The 18,610-nt window shown below is 41.5% G+C and overlaps 1 protein-coding gene across 1 annotated transcript in view; it reads right to left on the bottom strand.

Annotated features, from left to right (window-relative positions):
• Positions 1-18,357, bottom strand: part of fhit (fragile histidine triad diadenosine triphosphatase) — a 333,926-nt gene extending 315,569 nt beyond the window's left edge. Inside the window, exons 1-3 of the mRNA XM_039008866.1 lie at positions 18,176-18,357; positions 13,227-13,328; positions 4,310-4,396 (exon numbers count right to left, since the gene is read on the bottom strand). The gene's annotated coding sequence lies outside the window, so the exon portion shown is untranslated. The remainder of the gene's footprint in view (positions 1-4,309; positions 4,397-13,226; positions 13,329-18,175) is intronic.
• Between the last annotated feature and the right edge of the window lie 253 nt (positions 18,358-18,610).

Raw genomic sequence — 18,610 nt, forward strand, 5'->3', positions numbered from 1 at the left:
CCCATCTGATTTGCGCTTAGTGGGACTATCATTTGTTTTTCAACAGGACAATGACACAAAACACACCTCCAGGCTGTGTAAGGGCTAATTGACCAAGAAGGAGAGTGACGGGGTGCTGCATCAGATGACCTGGCCCCCACAATCACCCAACCTCAACCCAATTGAGATGGTTTGGGTTGAGGTAGACCGCAGAGTGAAGGAAAAGCTGCCAACAAGTGCTCAGCATAAGTGGGAACTCCTTCAAGAATGTTGGAAAAGCATTCCTCATGAAGCTGGTTGAGAGAATGCCAGGAGTGTGCAAAGCTGTCATCAAGGCAAAGGGTGGCTACTTTAAAGAATCTCAAATATATTTTGATTTGTTTAATACTTTTTTGGATACTACATGATTCCATATGTGTTATTTAATAGTTTTGATGTCTTCACTACTAATTATACAGGTATGTTGTGAATAATGTGTAACCAAGCAAGATTTCAAAGTGACATCCGCAAAAATATGCATGCAAGGCATATGAAATGGCATGTTGAAGTTCGCCTCAGATCAAATGCCTTAAAAAATACAATGCAGAAACGGCGTGAGCTTTTTCTATGTAATGATACTCAGACTCCATTCAGCTCTCCAGAATGCCCCATATGAAGCTGAGGTAGAAACGCACCAGGGAAGCTAGTGACAGTCATCTAATTTCCTTGAACAGGAAGAGCCATCCATTCTAATGTCATCACACGCTGAAAACTCCTCCCCTCCTTGCGCGACAAGTGTTTTCCAAATGCGAGGCACTCTTAAAACCAGCCACCATCCTTTCACAGCAGACACAATTATCTCTAAAACCAATCTGTCTATAACAGTGCTTTTCCCAGACCCCTTCTGCTCACAGTAATAGTGCTTAGGGGAACTGACTGAAAATAATTGATATTTCCCAGATCTGGCCAACAAAGGTTGGTTATTGTGTTTATACAGTATCACTTGGCTTTCATGTTGCATGTCAGACATTCCTCTTCCTGGAGTCCTGGTGAGTCACTCCAGATGACTTGTGAGAAGGCTGTGTCAAGGCCATATTATCCTGTAATGTCCCGTCCCCTCCCTCTCCATCTCGCTGTTCTTCCCTGACTCGGCCTGACACTGTGTTGTATTATTGACATAGAGTTAATAGGATAAAGGCCACAGTTTGGACATTCTCAATACAATTATTCCCAAAACAAATAATTGTATTTTGGGCAGAGAACAGGGGCATTACTGTAACTGCACTCGCAGTGGGAAGGCAGAGAAATCTGATGGTGTCCTCGGTTACAGTACATGACAGAAAGAGACTACTTGTAGGCTTGTTTTTGAACAGATGGTGTTCTCTGAAAGTAAAGGCTGCCTCCCTGAACTTCAAATGAAAACTGAAAGTATCCACGTGTAAAAGCCTACTAGTTACACATGGTTTAGTTTAAAACAAAATTGCTGAGTACATGCAGTATTATCCGTTCACTCATCTGCAAATACTGAAACCTCTTTGGTAAAATCCTCTACCTAAACTAAATCCCCCAGCTCTAATTTCATGTGCTGGAAGAGTGTTAAAAATGTTGTTTTCACTAGGCGATGGACAGTTCTATAGAAAATCTGAATTTCTGCTGGAGTTGGAGAAAGCTTTTAGTCGTGATTTAAGTGCTGCAGCCGTTAATGCATAAACCACCTATTTGACACCAGAACCAAGTTTAATCTCCTTTTACTTAAAAGTGGTGATTTTAATAACTACACTTTAAGACATACTCCCGTTTTACATAATGACTTGGATGTGCTTTCAATGTATTATAAGGGAGGTTTAATGGAGAGAAAAAAAAATTATAAAAGTGAAGCCTTCAGAGATCCATTTGAAATAAGTGTGGAATTACCTGCCATAAAGCTGTCAAGCATTCTAATCTTAAGATTCCAAACTAACTTTGAAATAATAACATCTGAGTGAAGTAAAACGAGCCATTGACTGTCCCCAAGGATATTCTTTATCTCTTTCCTAAATGTATCATGACACAGAATAATGTCTATATATGATCTATCACCACTCCAAAAAGCTATAGTGATAAATAACACAACGGAAAGTGATTTTGAATCTGATCATATTCTCAAATGCCTGTGACAGCCATTGTACTACAGTACCTCTAAACACACTTTCTGCCACATCAAAAACACCCAACATGGTGCATTCATGGAATGCTGCCATTTCTCAGTGGTGTTGAATGTCTAGTGCTCTCATAACAGATTGTACTTGGGGCCTGAGTAGATCTATAGATGAGCCTTTTTCCATGCAGCATTACGTTAGAACAATTCGTCCTTACCTAACAAATAGAATTTAGATTTTGGGACATCTACTACTATTACTGACATGACATACTCTTAAACATATACTTGAAGTACAATCCAGGAATAAAGAAATGGCAGGTTGTGTCAACATGACCTGTTGGAGCGATCAAACAGAACTGTGGTGCACTGAGGCTGCCGTCTAAGAGGTTATTCAAGTGGGTAAAAGTCCCCCTCGATTCCCAGATGTGGGTGTTGCATTAGTCCGGCCCATCACCCAGGCATGAGCAATTACCCAGACATAGTAGAGGGAAAATGATTATCCCCATCATCTCAATAATAAAGGTCGGAGCAGTCCATTCCAGTCAACACACACAGTGAAACAGATGCAAAACACACACAACCAATAATCAGTTAACATTCTGACGCTAACAGAGGTATAATAACAAATCCTTAGCCTTCGTCTTAGTCTCTGATATATATTGCATGGGTAAATAATAGCCTTGGACAATGTCATCTTTCTCAATGCAAGTTTACGTCAATAGACAGAGCGCAGCTCTCCAAAGGGGGATGTACTATAGACTAATCAAAATTAGTCAGGCAGCATTGGTGGTCCCTGGGTAAAGAAAATGTCAGTATGAGGTAGGACACCTTAGGATTATTTGAGCACCTAAACGTGAGAAAGGCAAGAGATTTCTACAGACATTCCAACACATACAGTATAGGCAAACATGTCTTAATCAAAATCTCTATGTCAACCCAAGCTGCACATTATGCTAATAATAATCATATTAATAAACTGCAGCCTATATGAATCAAGCAGTGATGGTTTTCAATCTGGGCAAGAGGAATTCATGGCTATAAAACCCCTAAATATTACAGTGATAGTTAAATGTTTCCCAGAAAGGCATTCCTGCATGAAAATGATTATGCCAATTATGATTTCAAAATGCACTAAATGAGTGATAATTACCCCAGTTAGGGCCCTTGCAGTAAACATTTCGAGAGCCCTCCAAATGTACCACAGCAATCAGTGATTAGTAAAACAGGCTATTATTGCCCATTTTTAATCAGTTCTGCTGTGCAAAACACAACCTACAAGACCTAATCTTGTGCACATAACTCCGACTACATTAATGACAATGGTCGATTTGCTTAAAGTTTCTGATGGACTAAGTAGTACATTTTAATCTGTAGTTTAGTCCTGAGGGTAACAGCCTTACAGCCAGATGTGTTCATTTGCAGGTCTAGGCAAATAAAACATTGAGGGAGGTTAAGATACACTGCTGCAAGGGGCAGCAAATCAAACATCTGTTAACTGGGCCTACCCCAGCGCCACAGCTAGGCTTGGATCCACCAGAGCTAGTTTAAGAAATGGCTCCCTCTGGACAGGCATGGGATTGAAGACCAGCTGTGCAGTAGTTAGCACAGGCCACAGAGAGTGGCATATAGCACCACCAACACACACCATTCAGATGGTGATTTAACATGCTATAGCACCCACCCTATGACACTATTCATTAATAACTTCCCATCCCCAACATCAGATATGCATCCACATTTCTCCCCTTTTTCCTGTGAGGGGAGAGAGAGCACGTTCTATTAGAGCCTGCTATTAAGATACAGGGCTTTGCAAAGCAGCACTGTCACCAGCATGCACATCAGCAAATAAAAGTAATTCAAAGCAAACTGAAACTGGTTTAGTTAAAAACATGTGATTCAATAAAAAAAAATAAAGCATTATTCTCCCTCCTGTGTAAGTGCTGTGTAACTCTACGTAGGAGGCAGCTGAGGCAGAGAGGATGACCAGAGACACGTTGAGCAGAGCAAAAATCCTCTTGGCTGAACTTATCTAGCCCAGTGTTCTCTACATACAGTCAGCAACAAGAAAACAAGACAACAGAGGCAACACAAATGTTGCTGTTGGCTTTATCTGTAATCAACATGCTTACATCCCCTGAAAAAAAGGCAGGGGAGGAAAATCAATGATCCAGGCCAACTTTATTGTCAGAGAGAAGCAATAAATACACTTACCTTCAACCTCGCTTGCTTCTCACGGTCCCAGGGTCTGGTAATTAGAGAAGGGAGGGATGGAAGGAGGGATAGAAGGACAGATGGAGGCTGGAACACAAGGAGAAGATTACAAGATGATGAGTTTCATTGCAGACAGCCTAGGTCTAATGATACTCCTCTGTCACTCAAAACAGTAACTCAAAGATGCCTGTAAGTAAACACATTGGCTGTGAATTGGGATACTGCAGATCTGAATATAGATACTGTATGTGAGAAAAAACAGAGGTTGTTGGTCTGTATGGTCTGTTATAATAATGCTTATTCTCAATAAGGTATATAGGACTTGTGTTCATGAATGTATGCTTTACTGTCAATGTATCTTAAGGTGTCTGACATTAATTGCAATACCTCTAAATAAAGATGTTTCAAAGTAAATTGAAACGTTGCCATTATGACAATTTTAAACAAAAAACTGTAACGAATAGCTATTTTTTGACATATCATGTCGCAATGTTCAAGTGGTATGCCGAATGAATGCCATAAACAATTAACATTGGATTTGGTTCAGCAGTGGGGCAGATTAAATATTTAGTTTCAGCTACCTTAAGTGTTTCTATAATTCAAATTGCATCAAGATGAATGCATTGTGTTGAGGTTCTATGACAGATCAAACCATAAGGGCATTGGATAAAAAGCTAAGCATGTTGGAAAGGACATGTGTAGGAATGCAAAGATAACCTTGGAATATCACTGTTTGTTTAACATGTTAATGACTAGGCAGGGGGTAGTTAAAGACGTAATAAGAGACAAGAACAATAGCTCGTATCTACCTGGAACAGTGATGAGAGGGGATGGAAAGAAACAAAGATTATAAAAAGACCTGTGAGTAAAAGACATGTAATTGATGCACAAAATAAATTGTAAACTAGTTAGATGGTGTAACCTTTCCCTGGATGCCTGGACCCTATTTCTCTTTCTGTCTCTCAACTCGGCGTACATTTTTAATGAAAGAGACGGCTCAAGCTTGAACTTTGTTTTTCCTTGTAAAAGATTAATTCTATTGGGGAAGTGTTGATTGAACAGAAGCCCAAATACCCTCAGTATCTCCTCTACTTAAGGGGGCACAGTTGAGCTGAAGCGAACATCAATTTATCACAACATCTCTGGAGCTGCCCGGCGGGCAGGGAGAGATGGAAGCAGGCAATACAGCTGGCGGACTGGCAAAGGCCTGCTATTACCCAAGCACAGGCCTCTGACTCCCTTAGGAGTTTCCCCCTGCTTTGCCTTCGCAGGCAGAATGTCCCAGAGGTGACAATGAGGCGCAGGGCGACTGATAGTGACGGTAATTAAAAGAGTTGATTAAAGTGACGGAAGGCGGACATCCAGGGAGAAAACAAGGTTCAGGAGAGAGAGGGAGTGAGAGCGGTAGAACAGGAATCATGTTAGATCACTTCTAGGAGAGAGAGGGAGTGAGAGCGGTAGAACAGGAATCATGTTAGATCACTTCTAGGAGAGCCAGATAAATACCTTTTTCCGCAAGTCACTTCAATTGGGGCAAAATCTCTAGAGGGCTGCCATCACAGAAAACCTAGAAAACTGTAATTCTGCGGGAATGATGGTTGCCCATTCGATTCAATGCCCACGAGGTAAAGCTGGAAGTAACAATCTAAATCTGAATATTTGAAGGTGAAGTTTGTCTATTGCATTGGACTTGCATTGGACTCACAAACAGTCACTACCAGCAGTCTAATAACTCAATTCAAGTTCAAATGTCTAGATGAAAATGCAAAAGCAACAAAGAGCACAACTGGATCCAGGGACAATTAGGCTATCGGTAAAGAGATTTCAAAGTCCTGGTGTTCGCTGCCCAGATATCTTGTTTATTACCACTGGCCAAGACTTCCCAAAGAGACATCAGAACCAGATGATAGCTTTACAGCCAAACCTGCAGGGGAAACTAAATGAACTCCTGGAGGTTTTTCAACTTAAACCCCTGGCCTCACACATGCACACTGACCTGAGGAAGCCTCACTCTACAAAATCCAGCACTTTTATACATTAGTCTAGCCGTCTAGTACCACTCGTCTAATTTGGGTTTGCCCAGAGGGGGTAACAACTCAAAGACCTGAACTTCAATTGCAATAGCATCCGAAAACTGAAGCCAAAAACAAACATCACTTTTAATGAGGGAGACACTCTGGACAGATCTTAGAGTTAAGTTAATTTGACATTGTGTTCTTTACGTCCAAATAGAAACTGACATTCATTAAATTCATACAGAGCAGCTAATGTGATAACTCAAAAAGTAAATATTTTGTTGATTCTACTGCTTGTAGTAAATACATTAGATAAAAGGAACTGCCAGTTGCTGTACCCTTGTATAATTCTACAATGACAGTAAGTGCTTTGTGAGATTCCTCTTGGCACACAAAGCATTATGATGCATTTCCATTTTTATCTCTCTGTACATATGCCCTAGCATACACAATGGTAGCTCGACAAAAAGACAACAGCATTTAACCATTTGTACATGATAAGGTTTAGACAGATGGAAGGAGAAGTAACAGCAGGATAACTTTTTGATTTGAACCAACAGAACTCAACCCAAGGCAGCATGAGTCATGTTGGATAGTGGGTCACGTTGATCCAACTTCCAGTCACATGAATGATGAAGGTTGGTTCGTAAACATTTCAGTTGATTGAAACCTTGTTCCTCTACAAGCTGTGAATGGGAATCCACACATTCCCACCCAAGAATCAGAGCACAAGACTGAGGACAGACAGTCCAATGCGTTGTGTCCTTTACTTCAAAACTACTGTAGAAAAGCTGTAGATTCAGAAAGTAGCCTCCCAGAATCAAATTCTTCATGATCTACTTGCATTATAATCCAATTAATAATGGTGTTCTCGCTTTTTTCCTTGTGACCAAATATAAGTAATGTGCACATGTGTACATGCTAGACAGGCTCCATTGTATTTATAGCTTCTGGTTAGGTGTTCCTGACGTGATAAAGACGTGGCATTTACTGGGGCTAATATTTTTCTATCATTGCTCACGGCACCATGCATATCCACCAGCTGCTGGAGATAATGCACAAATATGATAACAGATCAATTCCCCGCCATAAATTCCCAAGGGACGGACGGCCTGAGCTAGGAAGTTGCAATGGACTGAGACACCAACACACATAACATAATTGAGGTAGGAGAGGCAGAGTGAGAACAATGCGAAGAGCATTAAAAAGCCTAATAGTTTTTGGCCATCATAAATGTCATTATTTATTTCCTAATGAATGACAATTGGTATTCTGCTCTCACTGTCTGTGAACCAACACTGACATTTGAGCTATAGGGCTAGTAAGCCTCCTTGGAAACCTGGGATAGTGGGCTACATATTGAAAATGCAGACTATTGTCAATTTAAGTCACTTCATGTCAAAGCGGGTGAGAAGCATCCAGCTGCAGATGGTGTGTTTTGAGGGCACCTAGTCTGCTAATGTCAAAGCTCACGCGCTCTAACACGCTGGGCCAGAAGTATAATATGTCACTAGCTCTGGTCCAGGGCATACCCACTGAATTAGGAATTTAAAAGGATCTCTATGCTACTAGCTAGCTAGCTCTGGTCCAGGGCAAAGCTAGTAGCTCTGATCAGCAGTAGCTTTGGTCCTGGGCGTAGCCAAATCAAATCAAATTGTAATAGTCACATGCACCAAATACAACATGTGTAATAGACCTTACAGTGAAATGCTTACTCACAAGCCCCTAACCAACAATGCAGTTTGTTGGGGGTACCGGTACAGAGTCAATGTGCAGGGGCACCGGGTTAGTTGAGGTAATATGTACATGTGGGTAGAGTTATTAAAGTGACTATGCATAAATGATAACGGAGTAGCAGCAGTGTTAAAAAAAAAGGGGGGGGGGGCAATGTAAAAAGTATGGGCAGCCATTTGATTAGGTGTTCAGGAGTCTTATGGCTTGGGGGTAGAAGCTGTTTAGAAGCCTCTTGGACCTAATATCTGGTTCACACTAGCGCTGGTCTAGCTCTGGTCCAGGGCATAGCTAGTAGCTAGCTAGCTCTGGTCCAACCTAGCTCTGGTCCAGGGCGTATCAAGTAGCTAGCTAGCTTGTTATGTAATTTCACCACCCGTGTTGTTGGTGGCGGTAACGCACCATCCTGTCTGGCACCCTTCGGCATCCTGTCTCAGCTCATCCTGTCACAGCATCTGTGCCCTAAGAAGGTATCTGCTGGATGCAGGTAGGCTTACCATGTCTCACTGCCAAGGGAGGCGATAGACAGAGAGGAAGAAGCAACCATCTTTGTGATTGCCTGAGTAGCCACAGAGGTAAGAAGGTGATTTCCTGAATAAAGGTGCAGTGTAATCACTGACGACTGCAATCATGTGCTCAAGACCAAAGAAGTCAAATTTGACAAGAAAATACACTTCGGCTCAATGTCAATTTGCACTTAAATTATCATTTTTTGGGCACAAATCTCACATCCCACATCATGCACGTCTGTTCCCTTCCTTCTCATCCGAAACACCATCACCAACGAACTTACATACCCTCTGTCAGGTGGCATCAGCAGGTATAAGCCTAAGCCTAGTAGTCTATGTTATTATCCCCACTTTTTTCTTACATTGCCATGTTGGCACAAAATGACTCAAATATGAATGTGTGCCTGACAAACGACATCAAGTAAGTATCAGGAAAGTAAAACATTACAATAAACACTATGATGACAATCAAACAAGCACTCCCTGAGCATGCACATGCCTAGGCAACTACCTGGAGAACGAAGAAGTGATACAGGTGTGAGAAGAGACTAACAGGTAGGAAACACATTTCTTGAATGATAACTCAAATTACTCAAAGTCAGGAAAAATATCGACATCAGCATTACTGTAATGAGCTACTGGAGGTATGGCTGAGGCAAAGATATGTTGCCTAATCGCGGACTGCCTGGATTTTTCCCAGCAAATCAATACAATCAACTAGACACCGCTACAAAACACTCAACAACATGTTTTCAGTGTGGGCCGTAAAGTACACATTTGAATAGTGAATATCCGGCTGTCTTTAGCAATGTGAGAGAGTTTGCATTAGGGAAAATGGCCCGCTACAATCAGAGTGCACACATGATGGCCTCATCCTCACACACATCCTCCAGAATTGTAACGTGATATGTGAATGCCTCCCTAGTAGTTACAGTTTAGTTAGTGTAAAGCACCGGCAGACATTTTCCAACTAACATTTACATGGCGATACTTCATTAATTCTCAATTTGGAAGTTACCTTTTTCTTCACAACTCCCATCACTAGTTGCAGGTGGGACATTGGAATTAAGAAAATGCTCCATTATGAAATGTATACATTTTCTTGCTCCATGAAGTGTATCCAAAACTGTGTCCAATTGTGATCTTCTCTCATTGATCAAGACAGGTTAGTGTTATTCAAAGTGACGCTTGATTTCTGAGTCATGATGTGCAGCACTTTGGGATGGACACTCACCTGTCTTGATCAATGAGAGAAGATCTGAAATAGACAATATGGCGGCATACATATTATATTGTTGGATTATCTCATGAAGCAAAAATGTATTTAATTTCATAACGTCCAACGTTCCTCCTGCAACTAGCAATGGGAGTTGAGAAGATACCAGTGACTTCCAAGGTGAGAATTAAGGAAGTATCGCCATGTAAAGGTTAGTTGAAAAACATGCTGCCAATGCATTACACTAGCTAAGATCTAATAGTATGAAAGCATTCACATATCATGTAACAATTCTGTACATCAAACATATAGGCCTACACAATAGTTGCCTACATTATTAGAAAAAGGGGATCCAAAAAGGTTTTTGGGCTGTCCGCATAGGAGCACTCTTTTGGGTTCCAGGTAGAACCCTCTGTGGAAAGGTTTCTACATGGAACTCCAAAAGGTTCTACCTTGAACCAAAAAGGGTTTTTCAAAGAGTTATCTTACGCGGACAGCCAAAAAAACTTTTGGATCCCTTTTTTCTAATAATGTAGTAAACTATTGTGTAGGCACCTTTTTTCTAAGTAGCCGGATATATGGCAGGGGTATAGACAACCCTGTTCTTGGAGTGCCACAGGTACTCCTACTCCTATAATCCTGCAGTAGCCACACAGAATGTAATGTTTCTGCATTGCTGTAACTGCTGTAATTTGAAAATTATTCAAAACATGTAACTATTGGAATATACAGTAATGCATAGCCTAGAGCAGGGTTATTCAAATCTTACCCAACAAGGTCCGGACTACTGCTGGTTTTCTGTTCTACCTGATAATTAATTGCACCCACCTGCTGTCCCAGGTTTAAATCAGTCCCGAAATAGAGGTGAAGAATGATTTGGTAACCATGGCCCAGAATTGAATTTTAGGGGCCTACAGTGCCTAAACGTTTGAAATTATGTAGGCTATAGGTCTACAGCACAGAGCGTAAGTGAGAGACAAAATAAAAACAGTGCAGGCAGACATTAACACGTGTAAGCACATCTGTGTCAATTTCTCATAGTGTTTCTGTGAATGGTAATGAGACACATAAGAGATCCCTAGGGGTAGTGTGTAGTAACACAGTAGAGACACCAATTCCCATCACTGGTGGCTTTGGGTGGCTAAGCTCTTTGTCAAAGGATTGAAGCAGCACATTTCCAGAGAGGATAAAGGAGATTGAAAGGTGAAATTAGAAGGTGAAATTGAACACATATCTCATTTTTGGAAGGGTGATCCTTTTACTTAGTGGTAAGGCAAAGAATATATCTAAAAGTGGCTGACACACATCTCCGGAATTCAGTTCAGTTGTAGGCCTACCTGGTTTAAAGGATTGACCAACAATCGTTCATATCCCCAGGCAAGACGACTAACAAAAAAACAAGGAGCCCCATCATTGCTCAGATGGATCATTGCTCAACTCTCCTTTAGCTCATCCTACTATCTATCTCTTTCCCACCCACTTCCCTCACTTATTTTCCCCAACCCCCTTCCCCCACCTCTAAATGTTTTCTTTTCCCCGCTTCCCCAAATCAGATATGACCAATTATCTTCCAGTATCAGATTGCTGTTGTGCCCAATCAGATCAAGTTAAATTTTTGCTCTTATTGAATGGGATTAAGAGTGAAAGAGACTGAAGAGATGCCAACTGGTTAATGTGATTGGGAATGAAGGCCTTTGTCTCCAATCGGATTAACAGCAGAAATACAGAGTGGGGATAAATGTCATCCACTGGGCACCATGCATTGGAGCTCCGCTCCTTTGTTGCTCTGCCATTGACATTGACGTACACTAAGCCCCATGTTGAGACATGACCAGAAACAACACTAACAGGATAGGCAGTGTTGAAGTGCATCACAATAAGCATAGGGGATGATACATTTAAAGGCTTCTACCATGCAACAGGACATATATTGACTTACAATAATCAAAAGGTCATGAATGACTTGATTTATGCTCATTACATTTTTGCTGTCATTAACCAGGTTTCCATCCAACCTTTTTAAGCGAATAATGTACACATTACATAAAAAAATGTCACGACAGGCCTGATGTAAACAGCAAATTTGTCAGCAAACTTTCCAAATGTCTACAAAACAAATACGCTAGTTGAGGTGGGATCTTTTTCTGTCTGTAAAATTAATTATGCAAGATATGGCAATGGAAATTCCTTTCTGCACAAATATTGATATAATAACCATCATATCGAAGTAAACTTGGAGTCACGTGATGATATGTTGTGTGGTCCACCCACTACGACTAATTGGGAAATAATGCAGTTTATTAGGCTACAGATAAGTTACGATGAACTTTACAAGGTGGTGAAAGTACACGCTGTGATTGATGCTCCTCTCCAATAAATATCAAGGTTCTTATTATGGAGACATGATGATCATGCTTGGCTACCTTTTGACAAATAATCTCGCTCTTTTGTCCATAATAATCTCATCACGTAGGCTATTTTACGCACACTGTATGTCAAGCTGTTGGCTAGAGCGCACATGCCAAGACCAGAGTGGTCACATACACTATATAACGCACCATTTTTTTGTTGACAAAACCATCAGTAGAGTCAGAAATGCCATGGAAACCCATTTAACTTTTTTTTATTTTATATTCAGTACATGGGAATTTAACCGCAAAAGGTGGGTCTCCCGAGTGGCACAGCGGTCTAAGGCACTGCATCGCAGTGCTAGAGTCGTCACTACAGATCCAGGTTCGATCCCGGGCTGTGCCGCGAACGGGAGACCCATGAGGCGATGCACAATTGGCCCAGTGTCGTCTGGGTTAGGAGAGGGTTTGGCCGGCTGGGATGTCCTTGTCCCATTGCACTCTAGCGACTCCTTGTGGCGGACGGGCGCATGCACACTGACTTCGGTTGCCAGCTGTACGGTGTTTCCTCCGACACATTGGTGCGGCTGGCTTCCAGGTTAAGCGAGCAGTGTGTCAAGAAGCAGTGCGGCTTGGCGGGGTCATGTTTCGGAGGTCGCATGGCTCTCGACCTTCCCCTCTCCCGAGTCCGTACGGGAGTTGCAGCGATGGGACAAGACTGTAACTACCAATTGGGGAGAAAAGGGGTAAAAAGTATATATATTTTTTTTTTTATATATACACAGTCATCACGCACAGCCTTTTATTCACAACAGGTCAATTTGATGGAAACCCATCTCTGGCAAAATGCAGATTTTGTTATTAATGCAGATTTTTGAATATTCGCATGAAAATCTGTCACTAATTGGATGGAAACCTAGCTACAGTAGTGAGTACATCCCCTATAACATGTCACCATCTTAATTCATGTATTTTTAGACACAACCAAATGTATTGCCATTTTACATAACAGCTGTCCTTTCCCTCTACACTGCAAACTGTCCAAGAGTTTAGTCAGATACTGTACACTGTGTGCTTGTCTTGTTTAATCATATTTACCTGTCTATAAGTGTACCTGGACTCCAGAGCAGATCACAACTTTTAGACTTGATGCAGTGTGAACTCCTCTCTGATCTTCTACAGTACCTCACTTTTCTTTACCTGCAGGGGCAGAGACCAGTACGGACATGAGGCTCCATGTAAATGGAAGAGAAATGCAAAGAGAGTTGATATTCTGCTGAGGGTCTGGGCACCTTCCACCGCACTACGGTGGTGACCTTTATGACCTCTCCTTGAAAATCATTCGCAGGTCTTCTCTCTGCAGCCCTCACACACACAGCCTGACCTCAGAGTGCAAACACGCGCGCACACACACAGAATTACAACTGAGGAGCCGTTGGTTCTATCAGCATCACCACTCTCTCTTATTCCTCCTGCTCTTCTTTTCGGAAAGTATCAAGGACTCAAGGAACAGTCAGAGATGACTGGATGAACTCGGTGTGTTTTTGTAGGTCACTTGACTTTCAATGTGGGAGAACACTGACCTGAATACAGTACAGGGTTGCTTTATAAGACAATGTGAACATGTCATTTTGTTATGACTTTAGGAAGTGACAGTTGTGCTTGTATTAATATCCCACTTCCAGAACTATATTGTGTAACACTGCTATATAACACTAAATGAATGCCAATGAGGACAGGAATACATCCTGGAGCATGGCTGTTATATACAGTACTTTACCTAAATGCTTTTTAAAGTAATTTTCAAATCCTAATTAGAACTTGCTAAATAGATATAGTCCTGTGCATTCTCAACATGATACAAGAGCCTCTGTGTGTGTTAGATGGGCACAATTAATGATGCACACAACACACTGAACAACACGATACACGGTGGACATGCTGGGGAAATACAGCATACAGAAATTAACACAGGTCTATGGCTGTTTAGTTCAACATTAAGCAAAGAGAATCCAATCAATTAAGTATTGCTGTGGTATGAATAAACAAGTGTATCATTGATGCCAGTTCTCTTGCATTATGCATCCCTGTCCACAAATCTCCAAATTAAGTTTGGAACCAGGGAAAGCAGCGGACAAGTATCACTGATATATTGATCCACACTGGTTTTATTTTTTGTTAAAGTGCTATTGTGAAGACAAACTAGAGGGATGTATGGAGAGCCAGGAACATCAAAAGGATGCTTAAAAGAAAGCTCAACTCAAAAACGATATATTTTTCTATTAGTCCACTGTTGATACAGTCCCAAAATGTTTTGTATGTCAGCAGTCAAGTTCTCAAGATATTGGACTTCCAAGAAGCAAAGTGTCACCAACATTTTGCATCATAATGACTTTTCCTTTAAGGAGGAAGTATTGAAGATATACAGTAGAAGGCTGCATGCAGTAGCATGTATAATTATTGAGCTATCTTGTGATTAAGGTGGGCGAAGTGTGTGTATGATTCATTGAGAATAATTCAAACCAAGCACATCCAAATCCGATGCACATACTGCCATGGACCCTTTTTTTGCATCGGTTTCGGGTTAGGGTTCAAGCAGCTCCAAGTAGGTGTACTGTTTAGTTCAGCAAGGGTTCATAGGAGTAGGTGTACTGCTTAGTTCAGCAAGGGTTCATAGGAGTAGGTGTACTGCTTAGTTCAGCAAGGGTTCATAGGAGTAGGTGTACTGCTTAGTTCAGCAGGGGTTCATAGGAGTTGGTGTACTGCTTAGTTCAGCAGGGGTTCATAGGAGTAGGTGTACTGCTTAGTTCAGCAGGGGTTCATATGAGTAGGTGTACTGCTTAGTTCAGCAGGGGTTCATAGGAGTAGGTGTACTGCTTAGTTCAGCAGGGGTTCATAGGAGTAGGTTTCTCATGAGTGTTAGACAAGAAGATCTCTGTTTATTTAATTATTTATTTTTGCAGACAGATGGTCCACATTAGAAGGAGGAGCCATGTAACATCCCTAAACAGCACCACTGAGAACCAGATCATTAAAATGTATTTAATCATATTCGGCATATTAAAAAATCCATCTGGTCACTTCTGGACTCCCACTGTTTCCACAACCTCCACCTCTGGATGGTCTGAGAAGACTAACGGAGGGTCAGAGGGTGTGAAGTGTCTGAAGTGTCTAGTAACATGAGTCCACACATTCAGACATCCACACATTCAGATGTAGTCAATGTAGTTGAAACTTAGTTAAGGTTAAAGCATAGTTCAAGCAATTACATACAGTGCATTCGTAAAGTAGTCATTTTGTTACATTACAGCCTTACTCTAAAATGGATTAAATTAGCACACAGCCAATACAACGCAAGACTGGCTTTGGGACAAGTCTCTGAATGTCCTTGAGTGGCCCAGTCAGAGCCCGGACATGAACCCGATCTAACATTTCTGGAGACCTGAAAACAACTGTGCAGCAACTCTCCTCATCCAACCTGACAGAGCTTGAGGATCTACAGAGAAGAATGAGAGAAACTCCCAAAATACAGGTGTGCCAAGCTTGTAGCGTCATACCCAAGAAGACTCGAGGCTGTAATCGCTGTCAAAGGTGTTTCAACAAAGTCCTGAGTAAAGGGTCTGAATACTTATGTAAATGTGATATTTCAGTTTTTTATTTAATAAATGAGCAAAAAAAATCTAAAAACCTGTTTTAGCTTTGTCATTATGGGGTATTGTGTGCAGATTGATGAGGGGGGAAACTATTCATCTATTTAATCCACTTTAGAATAAGACTGCAATGTAACAAAATGTGAAACAATTCAAGGGGTCTGATTACTTTCCGAATGCACAGTAGATTTGTAGTGTACCATGTAAATAGGTATAAATTGGCTACAAAGAGTTTACATTAAAGCTGTTATAGCAGCTGTTATATATTCTGTTATAGCTGGTCCTAAGTTGTATAAGATCATTTGTAAACAAACTCATAAGCCCAGTGTTTCTGACTAATTTCATCAAACAGTAATTCTAGAGTGAGAGCAGGATTCAACATACTTAATCGAGCTTTATTGCAAATCTAATGTTTGCACTAAATATACAAACTGAAAACAGGTTTCAGTTGTAATAACTAGGCCTACTTGTACTGTGTTAGAACTGTACATGTATGGTCTATATGCAAGCTGTATCACAACCGGCCGTGATTGGGAGTCCCATAGGGCGGCGCACAACTGGCCCAGCGTCGTCCGGGTTTGGCCGATGTAGGCCATCATTGTAAATAAGAATTTGTTCTTAAATGACTTTCATAGTTAAATAAAGGTTAAATTAAAAAATATACTTTGTAAGGACAGGATACAGTATGTTATATAGGGATAGGCCATGCCTATGTGACTAAGTTCATTGGGTTTCTTTTATAAAGACTAAGCTTTATTTAGGAATGACACCGCCTCACAACACAACGTCTACATCAGTCTGTCACACCCAGTAAAATACAATCATTACTGTCCAAGCGTGTAGACTTCAGCATTCTATCTGACTCCTCCCATACACTGAATGGTGGGACTGTGCCGCTGTTACACTGTCACTTTGTTTTCACAATCGTTAAAAGTGTGCATCCCTGGGCCTCCCGGGTGGCGCAGTGGTCTAGGGCACTGCATCGCTGTGCTAGCTGCGCCACCAGAGTCTCTGGGTTCGCGCCCAGGCTCTGTCGCAGCCGGCCGCGACCGGGAGGTCCGTGGGGCGACGCACAATTGGCATAGCGTCGTCCGGGTTAGGGAGGGTTTGGCCGGTAGGGATATCCTTGTCTCATCGCGCTCCAGCGACTCCTATGGCGGGCTGGGCGCAGTGCGCGCTAACCAAGAGGGCCAGGTACACGGTGTTTCCTCCGACACATTGGCTGGCTTCCGGGTTGGAGGCGCGCTGTGTTAAGAAGCAGTGCGGCTTGGTTGGGTTGTGCTTCGGAGGACGCATGGCTTTCGACCTTCGTCTCTCCCGAGCCCGTACGGGAGTTGTAGCGATGAGACAAGATAGTAATTACTAGCGATTGGATACCACGAAAATTGGGGAGAAAATGGGATAAAAAATTTAAAAAATTAAAAAAGTGTGCATCCCAGGGTTTGACGCTGAACGAGAGTGAGAAGCCAACTGGGCCTTTTTGAGGAGTTTAGACTGAAAGTGAAGAGGAGGAGAGGGATTTTGTGTTTTTCTGGTTATTCATCATGGGAAAGGTATAGGCTAATATGGCCAGAACAGACCTTCAATCATCCATATTGGAACACATTATATAACCATACATGCTGATAGACTAAAAGCATGCATAGTTCTGGTGGATCTTTATGATTAAAAGGCCCTTATTGCAGCTATCAGTCACCAGCATACTTGAAGGGGACACTGTCCTCAGTGTAAAAATTTTACAAAAAAGACAGTAATGACAATGGTAACAGCATCAGAGAAACTATTATTAGGTTAAAAAAAAGAATAATCCATGAAGTTGAGTTAAATATAAAAAATGGCAATGTCAAATAGACCTACAATTGTCTATTAATTTCCGTTGTACAATCCCCGTCTGCAATTTCATGTTGGTTCTTTAAATAACACTACATGCCCATGAAACGTAACTCTCTGAAAAACTGTTTGGCACATTATTTCGCGCTAAAAATGTGTCTAGAATGAACGGTTCTGTAATGAAACAATGTTAAAGATACCACCGCGTAGCGTGGACAAGGCAACGCTCCATTATATTAGGTTTCACTAGATAGAAACGCATCCGTGTACTGAACGCACGTAGTTTGCTTTCGCTCACAGCGAAATATTATGTGGGCCTATTTTCCGCAATCAGGTTGTCAGATCTTTTAACTGACCGGTGACTGTAGCCTAATGCACATGCATTGACATGTTTCCTATCAAATAAACATTATTAACGTCGAGTTAAGTTAAATATTTTAGCTAATCATCTTCATTCGCTTACAATTCTTAAATCAATACATTCAATCAATACAGCTAAAACGTATAACAATATAGCTGCATTATTTCGTCCTCGTTGCATGAAATGAAAATGACTGGAGCACTCACCTTCCGTGTCTGAGACAGTCTTGATAACCCGAATGATCTATGGGTAGTGCAGTTCTGGTGTTGCACAAGGGTGCTGGAAGTGCCTCTCTAGCATGTTAATGTGACTACAAGTTCCACAATGAGTGTAGCCACATACGCTTATATGCACGTTCTGAATCCCTAAAACGTCATACATTGGGCGCGTTTGAGCGGATCCCTTTTGTCAAGTCGGTGACCAACCTTTCAAAGTGGGTTGCATTATGGGGATAAAAAATCCGACTTGCGCCTACTTGTCGACTGCATGAACTTTACAAAATTCATGTGATCAAAGGTCATGAAATTTTGACTGCAAGTTCTGCAGTTGCTCTTCACCAACTTCTTCCTACAGCCATCGCCGCAATGTGTGAAGCTCTATTGTCAACCAATCACAAGTATGAGTAGCTGCAGCCCAATATG

The sequence above is a fragment of the Salvelinus namaycush genome, chromosome 2 (genome assembly GCF_016432855.1).
Source record: "Salvelinus namaycush isolate Seneca chromosome 2, SaNama_1.0, whole genome shotgun sequence".
Taxonomy (NCBI): Eukaryota; Metazoa; Chordata; class Actinopteri; order Salmoniformes; family Salmonidae; genus Salvelinus; species Salvelinus namaycush.